This window comes from Moschus berezovskii, chromosome 13 (assembly GCF_049115385.1).
Source record: "Moschus berezovskii isolate FMDL1 chromosome 13, NW_MosBer_1.0, whole genome shotgun sequence".
Classification (NCBI taxonomy): domain Eukaryota; kingdom Metazoa; phylum Chordata; class Mammalia; order Artiodactyla; family Moschidae; genus Moschus; species Moschus berezovskii.
Window position 1 is genome coordinate 23,451,338 of NC_142472.1, and position 15,587 is coordinate 23,466,924.

The 15,587-nt window shown below is 38.2% G+C and overlaps 1 long non-coding RNA gene across 2 annotated transcripts in view; it reads left to right on the top strand.

The window, feature by feature from the left end:
• LOC148775820 (uncharacterized) overlaps positions 1 to 15,587 on the top strand; it is a 103,047-nt gene that overhangs the window by 22,381 nt on the left and 65,079 nt on the right. For both annotated transcript variants that reach the window (XR_016038933.1, XR_016038934.1), the window contains exon 2: positions 13,599 to 13,661. This is a non-coding gene — a long non-coding RNA (uncharacterized LOC148775820). The remainder of the gene's footprint in view (positions 1 to 13,598; positions 13,662 to 15,587) is intronic.

The following is a 15,587-nucleotide window of genomic DNA, read 5'->3' on the forward strand; positions in this document are numbered from 1 at the left end:
GCAGAAGACCTGGGTTTGATCCCAGGGTTGGGAAGATCCCCTGGAGGAGGGCATGGCAACCCATTCCAGTATTCCTGCCTGGAGAATTCTCATGGAAAGAGGGGCCTGGTGGACTGCAGTCCCTGGGGTTGCAAAGAGTCGGACACGACTGAGTGACCATCCACCTCCCCCTGACTAAAGCATATATTAGTTTCAGTTGTACAATATAATGATTTGATAGTTAAGTCACTAATTTGGGGTAGCTTGTTAGGGCAAAAGTAGAAAACTATTACAGTCATGCTATCCAAAATTACAATGTCCCCATAAAACTTTGTATTCATTAAAAAATTAAAAAAGCTTTTTCATAGCGCTTGTAATCATCTGAGGCTATTTTTACTTATTTGTTTAATTTATTAACTGTCTTGTATCACTAGATTGCATGTTAAATATGGCAGGAATTCCTGTGTCTCTCTTTTTTAAATTTTTTTTCAACTTTACTACAATAATGTTGAAGATCATTTAGTGCATAGGAGCTTCTAAATTAAAACTGTTTTAAATAACTTATAAATTAATAACTTGAATCAGGTTTTCACTCACCTAAGTAAAACTATTCCAGCTCTGGCATCACCAGGGTGGAAAGTTAATGAAGACATTCACATGTTTCTTGACTGGGTCAAATTCAAAACTCATACCAGAGAAACACGTTTTTGTTACCAAAACACTATTTCATCATTATCTTCCATTACACTGTATTCTTCTAGAATTCTTCCTTTTATTTATTAAACATATTTGAGTATAATATCCATAAGGCCACAATCTAGGCCTTCATTTGTTTCTGAAGTGTGAAGTGTTAGTCACTCAGTAGTGTCCAATGCTTTGTGACTCCAGGCTCCTCTGTTCATGGAAATCTCCAGGCAAGAATACTGGAGTGGGTTGCCATGCCCTTCTCCAGGGATCTTCCTGACCCGGGATCAAACCCAGGTCTCCTGCATTGCAGGCAGATTCTTTACCATTTGGGCCTGCATCAATTCCCAGTTTAACAATACCACCTACACACTGCTGCTGCTGCTGCTGCTCCTGCTGCTAAGTCACTTCAGTCGTGTCCGACTCTGTGTGACCCCATAGACGGAAGCCCACCAGGCTCCCCCGTCCCTGGGATTCTCCAGGCAAGAACACTGGAGTGGGTTGCCATTTCCTTCTCCAATGTGTGAAAGTGAAAAGTGAAAGTGAAGTCGTGTCTGACCCCTAGTGACCCCACGCACTGCAGCCTACCAGGGTCCTCCATCCATGGGATTTTCCAGGCAAGAGTACTGGAGTGGCTTGCCATTGCCTTCTCCTAACCAGTAAAAATACCTCTGCAGCTGAGAGTTGTTTTCTGATCTCTAGACCACTGTTCAAATGTTTCCTAAACAGTCCTTTGGTCCCACAAATGCATGTGAAATGCTCTTGTCCATTGGGGACAGAAGAATCTGGACATGATTCTATCTTGCTAACCAAATGGAGAGAGTGTTTTTACATTATTTAGTCCAAAATTTATAAACCAATGAAGTCCTGGAGTCAATGCAGGCATTTCACACTTGCACTATACTAAGATAATTTTCACAGAAAATGAAAACCTTGTGCTGTACTAGAGTCAGGGCTTCCATGTGATTCAATAGTAAAGAATCTGCCTGCCAATACAGGAGACTCAGGAGATGCCCGTTTGATCCCTGGGTCGAAAAGATCCCCTGGAGAAGGGAAAGGCAACCCACTCCAGTATTCTTACCTGATGAATCCCATGGACAGAAAAGCCTGGTGGGGTACACTTCATGGGGTCGCAAAAAGTCAGACACAACTTAGTGACTAACACACATGCATGAACACATGTGCTAAAGTCAACTGGGTTTAACACCAGTCTGATAAGGGAGTAAAAATGTCATCCCTTTTTCCAAACACACTTTCCTCTCTAAATGCAGACCAGAGAACATTTTACCATTCTCACTCTCAGCATATTCACTGTTAATGGAGATTAAGAGAAAGGAAAGAAGTTTCTGCTCAACTAATCGCTTCCATGTGAGACATACATGTTTATTGAAAACTGCCAGTTGAGGTGATTTTTCTCCTTGGCTGTCAGGTCTCTTCCCTTGGCTTTACATCTCTGGGTTAAATGACCATTAGTTCTTTGAACACAACCTGTCGCTCATGTCAGGTTATGCAACTACTAGCTTGGGCACCTTGCTGGTGGATATCTCGCAGTACTAGACCCATTTAGAGGAGGAATTAACAGCACTCCTTAATGTAAAGGAAGAAATGGTATGGAAAGAAAAACAACACTGAAATACAATAAAACAGTTTATAAATTAGAAAACACATTAGATACTGTAGCCTATCTCCTGCTTCTTAGTTTTGGATGAGATGACTGAAAATTAAATTGGTAAATGATTTTCTTTAGGAGGCATTGTTTTATAAGTAGAATTTCAACTAAATTTTCTTTTCTTTTTTTTTTTTTTTTAGTGAAATGATCCCTCAGAAAACTAGTATTTTGGAGCAGTGAGAAAAGAACTCACTTCTACATGAGTATGTGAATGCTGGGGTTGTAATAACAATCATAACACTTACTAAGCACTCTGTGCCATGCTTGGTGCAATATACTCTCTCTGTTTGATTTTAACTTGTGTAAAACAAAAAAAAAAATAGATACATTCATATTACTCTTTCAGAGATGAGAAAAAGGAGGCACAAGAGATGAAATAACTTTTTAAGGATTGTACAGTAGTTAATGACTGAGATCTGTCCTGGAAGTAGGGAAACATTCTCAAAAAGGGCAGATCATGTGGGAACTCTGGTCACTGGGGCTGTTCTGTTGGTTATTGGAATTTCAAGAGGAGAGAAAAGAGCAGAGACTTCATTTCAGTATCTTCACCTTTCAAAGTGAGTCATAAATACCTATAACCCAGACATTTCCTCTGGGGATAATTGAGGGTTGTAGCAATGCATATTTGCCTGTCTGAGAATGCAAGCAATACTTCTAGAGGGGAAATGACAGGTTTAGGAGAAGTATGAGTGTGTGTCTGTGTGTAGGTGTGTGTGTTGGGGTGTGTATCTTGGACCTAGTAGGAAGTACCCAGGCTTTTCCCACCATCTTCTGTGAGGGAACTTTTCTTTCTCCATATTAAGACATGTCAGGAAGTGTGGCCTTGTTTCCTTTGCCCTCCTTGACACAACATGGCAGGTCACATAGAGCCTAATAAACAAAACAAACCTTCTTCTACTCCAAGGTGACTCAGAAGAGGGAGGCATGAAAAATATCTGTCTCCCCTCATTTTAAATCCTCTCAACTGAAGCTTGGCCAATGAAAAGTAAAATTCTGAGGCTGAAATTCTCAGCGTAGATGATAGCAACAGGGATATAATAACCAAGAGTAAACAGAAGACTGTAAAATCTGTTAAGGTGACAGTGAAACACTGTTTATCATGGTGTGATTCACAAAACATTAGAGAGTGGTAAAGAAACAGGAGTTGAAGTCAGAATGTCAATAAATATATTGTTTTATTTTTAATAGTTTGGTTAATGTAAAATATTAAAGTGATAAAAAATCAGTACAACAGGCATTAACGGTAAGAAAGTAGTCATGCCCATACTTCTGCATAATAGAACTCTCCAGAGGTCATTAAGTACACTGGTTTATCCTGTGCAATTCTGGTGGTTACTTTAATGCTTTTACATATAATGCATGTGTTCGCATGTGTTTAATGTATATGGATATTTATAAATATATGTGTGCATCTGTGTGTTTGTGTGTATAATATGACAGAACCTTTAATGAAAAGATATGTATTTTTTAATGGGAGCCACAGTGTAGAAAACAAGCAACTTGAAAATATTAAAATATATTGTCAATTATTTTCATTTTGGATCTCCTAGATTGAGTCTCTTTTTATACATATTTTATTATTTCTATATATTTTAAAATATTATACCAAATCTGTTTTTCAACAAAACCTATCGTATTCTAATTTGGGAAATTATGCTTTAATATTTTTAAAGCCATCTCTTCTTACTTTACTCTGTTTTCATATGTTAGGTATTTAGAATAGGAAAAAGGAGTCCAGAATGGCAGTGGCTAAAAGACAAGGAAGGAAAAAGCCCCTGTAAAAATAGAACAAAGGAAAGTCCAAGGACAGAAGTGAAGACCTCAGGTAAAACAAACAGCACTCCTGGCTAGCCCAATTTACATAGGGCAGGCCCAGGGGGAGGAAAAAACACATAAAAAGAGGAGCGAAAGGGCCAGGGCTCTCTATCCCATGCACACATGCACGTATTTTCTTTCTTTCTCTCTCTCTCTCCTCTTCGTGTTTTTTTGGGTCGGCATGCCGCCATGCCTCGAGGATGTATTTTCCTTTATTTTCTAAATAAGTGTGATCTGTCTGAGAACTATAACACAGGCTGTCCAAGAGCTGTAATGAGCCAAGGGCTTTAACATCTGTAGCTTCAAATTTTTGTTGTGACAAGACAGAACCAAAGAAATTACACTCCCTTAACAAAGTCCCTTGGACTGCAAGGAGAACCAACCAGTCCATTCTAAAGGAGATCAATCCTGGGTGTTCATTGGAAGGACTGATGCTAAAGCTGAAACTCCAATACTTTGGCCACCTCATGCGACAAGCTGACTCACTGGAAAAGAGTCTGATGCTGGGAGGGATTGGGGGCAGGAGGAGAAGGGGACGACAGAGAATGAGATGGCTGGATGGCATCACCGACTTGACGGACATGAGTTTTAATGAACTCCGGGGTTTGGTGATGGACAGGGAGGCCTGGCGTGCTGTGATTCATGGGGTCGCAAAGAGTTGGACACGACTGAGCGACTGAACTAAACTGAACTGAACACATACAATTATTTTCACTATGAATATAAGTTCAGTTCAGTCGCTCAGTCATGTCCAACTCTTTGCTACCCTGTGGACTGCAGGACATCAGGATTCCCTGTCCATCACCAACTTCCCAAGCTTGCTCAAACTTGTGTCCATCAAGTCAGTGATGCCATCCAACCGTCTTATCCTCTGTTGTCCCCTTCTCCTCCTGCCTTCAATCTTTCATAGAAGCAGGGTCTTTTCCAGTGAGTCAGTTCTTCGCATCAGGTGGCCAAAATATTGGAGCTTTAGCTTCAGCATCAGTCCTTCCATTGAATATTCAGGATTGGTTGGTTTGATCTCCTTGCAGTCCAAGGGACTAAGAGTCATCTCCAACACCACAGTTCAAAATCATCAATCAATATAAGCTTATTGTGAATTTTAATATTTGACATTTTTAATTAAAACAACTTCTTCACTCATCAATGCCTACTTTTTAAGCCAATACTTTTGCCTTTTTAAGATTGATATTTTGCTTTTAATTTCTATATTTTTTCAAATAGCTGATAAATGTTTTGTCTTTTCATGGCTCTTGCTTTTGATCAGTAATTGTTCCTAGTGAGCAGTAAACAAGGAGTCATTTAACATTATTATGTTTCTTGCAAAAATAAGAAAAGCTTGGTTGCATCAAGATTTTTCTTTACAGTGAGCATGAGATGAATTAACCTGTGTATTAGTTATTATCCAAAGTCAGAATAAGGAAGCCTATTCTTGACTCAACTTCATCCATACTAACTGCCCATTATTTCCCTGGAGAGATTATATAATGCATCAGAAAAGAATCCTACATTTTTTTTCCCCTTGTGGCAGGCAAATTCCTAGCTGCCCTGAAATCTCTAAATAAAGTCAGGGGTGGGAAGTGTGAATGCATAATATACTGTTATGTAAATGACATTAAGGCTTCAGTTAGAACTTCTGGTTTCTGCCTCCACCTCTCACTCCTTCCCTCTGATATACCTGCTGTCTCCAAGTCCAGAGCCCCTTAGCTAAGCATCTTCCTCCATGTGTGTATAGGCTGTGGCTTTCTCTGCTTTGCTTCATCAATAAATAGTCTACCAACCACTTTTCAAATTTTAGAAGTTGATTAAAATTTCCCATACACTGAGATGCTCCTGTAAATGCTATGAAATTATGCTTATTAACTACTAGTGTATTGATTTAATATGATTGGAAATAAAAATTATATGAAAGCATGAATTTAGACTTTCATTCTACTGTGAAATCCACTCTAAGAATACATATTAGTTTAAATTTTCATGATTATATTTCTATTTCTTATGGCTTTCAACCCTGGGCAGTAGAGTCCCAGAAAGATCATTTCTCCAAATCTCACACAAAAAAGAAAAATGGTAGTAACATTAGTAGTTAGATGGGCTAACTTCAAAATTGTAATGATTTTGAACCCACTGAAGTAAGAATGTCACCAAACAACCAACTGGTATGGGATCTTTGAGAGATGAAGATGCAAAGCTAACAGTGTAGTTAGAATAGTTGTAAACTGATGAAAGCTGAGTGTACTCACAGGAAAGACTGGGGGAAAAAAAATCCCAAGAGGCATTCACATGATGGATCCAGACCTGGGCCAGTAGAAAACCACTGTGCAGGAAGGGCAAGAAACTCCACCAGGATCCTCTTCACTGTTCACTAATGAAGAAAAACCTTACTCTCTGGGAATGAATGGAAAGCAACTAAGAACTGCAGTCCCCACGGCATTGGTGAATTCCACTGATAGAATAGATCAGGATTGAACAACAAACCAAAACTATTTCTTGGGAAGTAGCTGAATTATTCATGGAGCCAACAACCACATCAGACAAGGTGCAACAGGTCTCAAAGCAGCTCTAACCTCAGACCAGAGAGACATGATTTCAGGTTAATATTCAGTTAATTAGAACATCAGAGAAGGCACTTCTAAGACCACACCCATATCATTATGGTATGGGCTTCCCTTGTAGCTCAGTTGGTAAAGTATCTGCCTGCCGTGCAGGAGACCTGGGTTCCATCCCTGGGTTAGGAAGATCCCCTGGAATATGAAATGGCAATCCACTCCAGTATCCTTGCCTGGAAAATCTCATGGACAGAGGAGCCTGGTGGGCTGCAGTCCATGGGGTCACAAGAGTCAGGCACAATTGAGTGACTAACATTAAGTACAGAAGTTTCAAATAGTAAGCAAGTACAGAATACTGAGAAATAGGAAAAGAAAAAGAGCATGCAGAGTCTGAGGTATGCCACAGGGGAAGACCTAGCACTCAGCATGGAGAGACATTGATCTAAACCACCAAAATCCATCTAAATACAAAGTACTTGTATAGGAGTTGAAACCTGCAGTCAGCAATGATGACTATACCAACCACCCTACAAAGCCAGCCCAACAACTATATTAAAGGTTTAGTGAAGAAGTGTGCCGACTTGCAAGCATACATGTTATCTACCTCAATCTCTTCTTTCCTACATGTGATATCAGCATTAAAGTACAATATATCGCATATATGAAGGTAAGAATAAACACACTTAGAATAGACAAAGCAACAATCTGAGCCAGACTCAGGTATGACACACGACACATGTTAGAACTGTCTGACATGGAGTGTTAAATCACTGTAATAAAACTGTTAATTAGAATGCAATGTGGGAGTGGAGACTTGGCAGGGAGACAGACACTCTTGACTCCACTCTTCCCTGGTATGCCATGATCCATGGAATGACACGAAATTTGTCCCTGAATTAGCTCCCTTCTTGGATTTTCTTCCACCAAGAACTCCCAGCACAGCACTCCTGAGTCAAGGGCAGCCTCTTCCATCAGGATTAGCCTTGGTTGCCTTGTCAGGAGGACTTCCCAGGTGGCACTAGTGGTAAAGAAGTTGCCTCTTGATGCAGGAAACCTAAGAGTTGCAGGTTTGATCCCCGGGTTGGGAATATCCCCTGGAGGAGTGCATGGCAACCCACTCCAGTATTGTTACCTAGAGAAACCCATGGACAGAAGAGCCTGATGGGCTAAATTCCATCGGGTTGCAAAGAGTCAGACACAACTGAGCATGCACCCACACACAGCTTTTCAGGAAACCAACCCCATACCCTCAGATGAGGCCTTGGCTGCTTTATTTTGTACCAAGTTCTGGAGAATGGTGTCAAGTTCTTGGTAGTCTTTATAGTTCCAGCGCTAAGCTCCCATCTTCTCCCCACGGGGATCACACCAACCTTCTGAAGCCACAGGGCACAATCAACAGTGGCATAGGAAGAGGCAACTGAGGGCTCTGGGCCTAGCTGGCTCCAGAAAGCAGTTGGGGTGGATAAAGCTGTCTTTCCTTATGTGCTGTCTCCACTTGTCTCAACTCCTTCCGTGCCTCACCCCACCCCCACCAGAAAGTAAAAATCATCAGAATGTCCGTTCCTGTCAATTGCGCTGTGCTGTAATAAACAATCTGCAATTAAAGCATGTCCAAATTAGAGAGATGAACAACATGTGCGATCAAATGAGTGATTTCAACAGACGGATGAAAACTATAAGAACAAATAAAACAGAAATGGTAGGAAATACACACATACACGCACAGCAGCTGAGATAAAGAACATCTTTGATACACTCATCCAGAATTTGATGCAGGCAAGGAAAGAATCGGTGAACTAAAAAAGAGAGAAATAATAAATGCAGAAACACAAATAAATTTTTTTAATTTATTTTATTTTTTTCACTCTTTTTTTTTAATTGTAAGCTAATTATTTTACAACATTATATTGGTTGGTTTTGCCATACATTGATATGAATCCGCCCCGGGTGTACATGAGTTCCCCCTCCTGAACCCCCCTCCCACCTCCCTCTTCCTTTTATCCTCCCTCTGGGTCATCCCCACACACCAGCCCTGAGCATCCTGTAACATGCATCAACCCTGAACGGGTGATTCGTTTCACATATGACAACATACATGTTTCAATGCCATTCTCCCAAACCATCCCACCCTCACCCTCTCCCACAGAGTCCCAAAGACTGTTCTATATATCTGTGTCTCTTTCGCTGTCTCGTATACAGGGTTATCATTTGCATCTTTCTAAATTCCATATATATTCATTAGTATACTGTATTGGTGTTTTTCTTTCTGGCTTACTTCACTCTGTATAATAGGCTCCAGTTTCATCCACCTCATTAGAATTGATTCAAATGCATTCTTTTTAATGGCTGAGAAATTGGACATGGAGGCCTGGCATGCTGTAATTCATCGGGTCGCGAAGAGTCAGACACGACTGAGCGACTGAACTGACTGACTGACTGACTCAATACTCCATTGTGTATATGTACCAAAGCTTTCTTATCCATTCGTCTGCAGATGGACATCTAGGTTGCTTCCATGTCCTGGCTATTATAAACAGTGCTGCAATGAACATTGGAGTACATGTGTCTCTTCAATTCTGGTTTCCTTGGTGTGTATGCCCAGGAGTGAGATTGCTGGATCATATGGCAGTTCTATTTCCAGTTTTTTGAGGAATCTCCACACTGTTCTCCATAATGGCTGTACCAGCTTGCATTCCCACCAACAGTGTAAGAGGGTTCCCTTCTCTCCGCACCCTCTCCAGAATTTACTGCATGTAGACTTTTGGATAGCAGCCATTCTGACTGGTGTGAAATGGTATCTCATTGTGGTTTTGATTTGCATTTCTCTGATTATGAGGGATGTTGAGCATTTTTTCATGTGTTTGTTAGCCATCTTTATGTCTTCCTTGGAGAAATGTCTGTTTAGTTCTTTGGCCCATTTTTTGATTGGGTCATTTATTTTTTTGGAATTGAGCTGCAGGAGCTGCTTGTATAATTTGGAGATTAATCCTTTATCAGTTGCTTCATTTGCTATTATTTTCTCCCATTCTAAAAGCTGTTTTTTCAGCTTACTTGTAGTTTCCTTTGCTGTGCAGAAGCTTTTGATTTTAATTAGGTCCCATTTGTTTACTTTTGCTTTTATTTCCAATATTCTGGGAGGTGGGTCTTGGAGGATCCTGCTGTGATTTATGTCGGAGAGTGTTTTGCCTATGTTCTCCTCTAGGAGTTTTACAGAATCTGGTCTTACATTTAGCTCTCTAATCCATTTTGAGTTTATTTTTGTGTATGGTGTTAAGAAGTGTTCTAGTTTCATTCTTTTACAAGTGGCTGACCAGTTTTCCCAGCATCACTTGTTAAAGAGACTGTCTTTTCTCCATTTTATATTCTTGCCTCCTTTATCAAAGATAAGGTGTCCATAGGTGTGTGGATTTATCTCTGGGCTTTCTATTTTGTTCCATTGATCTATATTTCTGTCTTTATGCCAGTACCATACTGTCTTGATGACTGAAGAATGGAACTGGGGGAATTAACCTGCCGGACTTCAGGCTCTACTACAAAGAAATTTTTTTTTAAAAAATAGAGAATTTAAGAGTTGTGGAATGATATTAGTCACTCAGCCATGTCCAAGTCTTTGCAACCCCATGGACTGTACCCCACCAGGCTCCTTTGTACATGGGATTTTCCATGCAAGAATACTGGAGTGGGTAGCCATTCTCTTCTCCATGGGATCTTCCTAACCCAGGGATCAAACCCAAATCTCCTGCATTGCAGGCAAATTCTTTACCACTGAGCCACCAGGAGTGAGATTAAATAGTCTAACAGCATAGTTGGGATCTTAGAGAAAAAAAAGCAAAAGAAAAAAAAATACTTAAAAATAAAATCACAGAGAATTTCCCAAGATTAAGGACAGAAAATATAGCACATATCTAAGATGCTCAGAGGAACAAAGTAAGAACAAACAATTACCCTAAGTATATCCTATTCAAATGTCAAAAACCAAACTTAAAGAAAACCTTAAAAGCATCCAGAAAAAAAAAAAAACCAGAGGAACAAATTATGAAAAAATTATGCAAGCCAGAGAAAATAGAGGGACATTTTAAAATACTTAAAGAAAACAATTTTATGTTCTTACCTAGAAATCTATACTCAGAGAAAGTATCTTTTAAAAATGAAACAGCAATTAACTTTCCTTGGAGAAGCAAAAACTCACAGAATTCACTGCCAACACACTTTTTCCATGAAAAACGTTAGAAATGTTCTTCAAGCAAAAATAATGTGATGTCAGACTAATATGTGAATCTACAAAAAAAGAAGAGTTCTGGAATGGAATAAACAATGGGAAGAAAATTACTTGTCTTACATTTAAATATTATTAAATATAACTGTAGGCCTAGTGTGCTGTGATTCATGGGGTCGCGGAGAGTCGGACATGACTGAGCGACTGAACTGAACCGAAATATAACTGTTTATATTTTAATAGAATGAGATTAAAAGATGCTTACTCCTTGGAAGGAAAGTTATGACCAACATAGATAGCATATTAAAAAGCAGAGTCATTACTTTGCCAACAAAGTTCCGTCTAGTCAAGGCTATCCACTGGTCATGTATGGATGTGAGAGTTGGACTGTGAAGAAAGCTGATTGCCGAAGAATTGATGCTTTTGAACTGTGGTGTTGGAGAAGACTCTTGAGAGTCCCTTGGACTGCAAGGAGATCCAACCAGTCCATTCTAAAGTAGATCAGTCTTGGGTGTTCATTGGAAGGACTGATGCTAAAGCTGAAACTCCAATGCTTTGGCCACCTCATGCGATGAGTTGACTCACTGAAAAGACTCTGATGCTGGGAGGGATTGGGGACAGGAGAAGGGGATGACAGAGAATGAGATGGCTGGATGGCATCACCGACTTGATGGACATAAGTCTGAGTGAACTCTGGGAATTGGTGATGGACAGGGGGAGGCCTGGCGTGCTGTGATTCATAGGGTCGCAAGGAGTCAGACACGACTGAGCGACTGAACTGTACTGAAGGACAATGACAAAATATTAATATCAAGAGATGGAAGCGAGGATCAGTAATAATCTACAGAAAATTTTTCACTAAATATGAAACACCAAATTATTAAAGTCAACTCTTTTTATGCGTAGATGTATATAATCAGAAGATGCATATAATCAGCACTGTAAATGCTCATTCGCTTCTGTGATTGGCTTATTTCACTTTGCATGATTTTCTCAAGGTCCACTAGTGGTGTCACGTATTGCAGAGTGTCTGCAATAATGCTGGATGATGTTGCACTGTGTATATATGTCATACCTTCCTAACTTTTATCTACTAGTGGTCATTTAGGTTGTTTGCATATCTTGGCTATTGTGAATAATGTTTCAATGAACTTGAGAGTACAGATGTTTCTTTGAGATCCTCATTCTAATTACATGAGTTATCTAAAAAGGCAAATTCATAGAATCAGACAGTGGAATGGTGGCTGCCAAAGACTGAGGGGAGGAGGAAATGATGGATAACTATCAACATAAACTTTCAGTGAATCAAGACAAATAAGCTCTAGAGATCTGCTGTATGTCACTGTACTTGAGTCATCAATAATGTATTGTACACTTAAAATGATGTTGAGAGGTTAGATCTTATATTAAGTGTTCTTAACATAATAAAATAAAGTGTAAAAAAGCATTTATATCCAATACTTCATGTTAAATACTGGAATTATGAGATTTGATTAAAAATAATCCATCTAAAAATTTCATTTTAAATCTGAAATTAAAGATAAAAGATGGAAAAGATATACCATGCAAACACACACAAAAACTTCAATACCAATATTAGCATAAAAAACTGAAATTCATAACAAGGAATATTATCAGAGACAAAGAGGAATATCACATAATGATAATGGAAATTATATCTTTAAGAAGACATGCAAACCTTAAATATGTATTCATCTGAAAATAGAGTATCAAAATTCATGAAGCAAAAAGCTGTTAGAAAAGAGAAGAGAAACAGTCAAATGTACAATCACAGGTGGAAACTTTAACATCATCTTTTCCATAATTAACACAATAGGCAGAAAATCTGCAATGACAGAAAACTTGACCACCACCACCAAGAAAGTAGTCCTAATAGGCTGCTACAAAATATATCTTGCTCAAATAGCATAATACGCTTTCTCTTAAAGTGAACATAAATTACAGAACATCCACTAAGAAAGATTATAGTCTTGGTCACTTAAAAAATCCCTCAGATTTAAAATAAATCGTGTGATTTTTTTGACACATAATATAATTAAGTGAGAAATTAATAATAAATATATATCTGGAAATGTATCTAAATATCCCCAAATTACCAATATACTTCTAAACAAACATTAGTACAAAGAGCAATTTCAAGGGACATTTCAAAACATATTTAAACTGAAGGAAAATGTAAATATAACATATTAAAATGTGTTCTCAAGGTACATCGTTATTGTCACATTTTGCTAAAGGCTGCCAAACCCTTGTGTGTGGGGTATGCGTGTATGTGTGTGTGTATATGTGTTGTGTATGTGTATGTGTGTGTACAGGGTTTAATAATAAAATACAAATAAAATTATCTGTCTTGCTGTTTACATTTTAAGAATCTTTTGATCTTTTATGGTTTAGCATTAATAAATGGTTGATACTCAAGAAAAAATACAAATGCATAGGTTTATACTATGAGGACTAAATTATGATTGATAAAGGCCCTCCAATTTTTTTCCATGTATTGATATCTATATGATAAATGCTTGATAGCATTAACTCAGCACTTCTCTGGACCATATGTATAATCTCTTATGTGTCAATTACTAGAGCAAATGGTATATACGACACACAACTGTACGGAAATTATTTATATGTAAATATAAAATTCTGTATTTGTGTATTTATTCAGGCTCCCCAGATGGATCAGTGGGTAAAGAATCTGCCTGCAATGCAAGAGACACAAGAAACACAGGTTTGACACTTGGGTGGGGAAGATCCCCTGGAGGAGGAAGTGACAACCTACTCCAACATTCTTGCCTGAGAAATCTCCAAATTATAGAATTTTGTATTTGTATATGTATTCTAGATAAACATAAACAATTTCCACTCCCACACTCTACAACATAGAGTAGCCTCCACTTGCAGCAACTAAAGAAAGCCCAAACAGCAATGAAGACCCAACACAGCCAAAAACAGATACATAAAATTAAATATAAAATTTACTTATAAATTTGAAATAAAATTTGCCTCAAAAGATAAGTACAGAGAAACAGTATTCTTGAAGCATTTAGTATTTCATTCATTCATCCAACAAATATTTCTTAACCACACAATTTCCAAGCAATTCTCTAAGCCTTGAAGATACATTAGTAAACAGAGCAGTAATTTTTTAAATTTCCTACAAGTTTTTGTTTTAAAGGGAGAGAGTAAAAATAAAAATAAAAAATACTATGATATATTTAAAAGTGATACTTAGAAAAGTATGAAAAAGTTATAAGAATTGTAGCAGTGTGCTAGAGATTGTTTTTGTAATTTTACTTAGCGTGGTTAGAAAATGCCTCACTGGGAAAGGAACTTCTCAACAAGGACAAGAAAAGTCAGGTAGGAAGCTGTATGGACATTTGAAGGAAAGCATTGCCTACAGCCAGAGGAACAGCAAATTGTGGTTGAGCCAGGAGTGAGGGCGACATTTTTTTGAAATTTTGTTCCAAGAGAGAGCAAAGCAGGATACATGATATCACAGAATTAAGGCTTTGAGGGGAGAGAGCTGATAGTATAAGGCCTTTAAGTTTTGTAGGCACTCAAAAAATCTGGAACATCTTCTTCAGCCCTAAAAATGTAAAGATCAAGAGGAAATATAAAAATGCCCAAAATGGTCTTTCAAAGGGAATGTTACATAAACAGCCTTCATTTACATGTTAATGTCCAGGATTGGTTACTGATAAATTATACTCAAAGAAGTAGAAAAAAAACAGGTAGATCTGAATTAAGGTTGATAACTAAAGCACAGATGTCTTTGTTGACAGGGCTACTACAATTAAAACAAGAAAAAAGGAGATTTTTAAATTTCCCTCTTTAAAAGTGTTATATAAAATTTAGGTAAAACACAAGAATATATAGGTAGAGTTGTTTTAAATAAATTAAAGGATTCTAAAATTAATTTTATTAAAAATATTTGTTTTCATGCCTTGAAATCCTCATGGTGAGTTAATAATGGATAGATTATTAATATATGGTAAATAATAAACTGTGGGATAAACTATGATCGGAATTTCTCAGGCATGGACTGTGACATGAAAACTCTGGAACAAGTATGAACTGGAAATTATTGAGGTTAGAAAATAACGGGTTAATATCCCTTAAATATCATGCAAAGTTAGAACTTTATATCTTAAGTATCATGCAACAGTTAGAACTGGACATGGAAAAATAGACTGGTTCCAAATGGGGAAAGGAGTACATCAAGGCTGTATATTGTCACCCTGCTTATTTTACTTGTATGCAGAGTACATCATGAGGAACGCTGGGCTGGATGAAGCACAAGCTGGAATCAAGATTGCTGGGAGAAATATCAATAACCTCAGATATGCAGATGACATCACACTTACGGCAGAAAGTGAAGAGGAACTAAAGAGCCTCTTGATGAAAGTGAAAGAGGAGAGTGAGAAAGCTAAAACTCAACATTCAGAAAATGAAGCTCAAGGCATCCAGCCCCATCACTTCATGGCAAATAGATGGGGAAACAATGGAAACAGTGAGGGACTTTATTTTTGGGGGGCTCCAAAATCACTGTAGATGGTGAGTGCAGCCATGAAATTAAAAGATGCCTGCTCCTTGGAAGAAAAGCTATGATCAACCTAGATAGCATACTAAAAAGCAGAGACAGTATTTTGCCAAC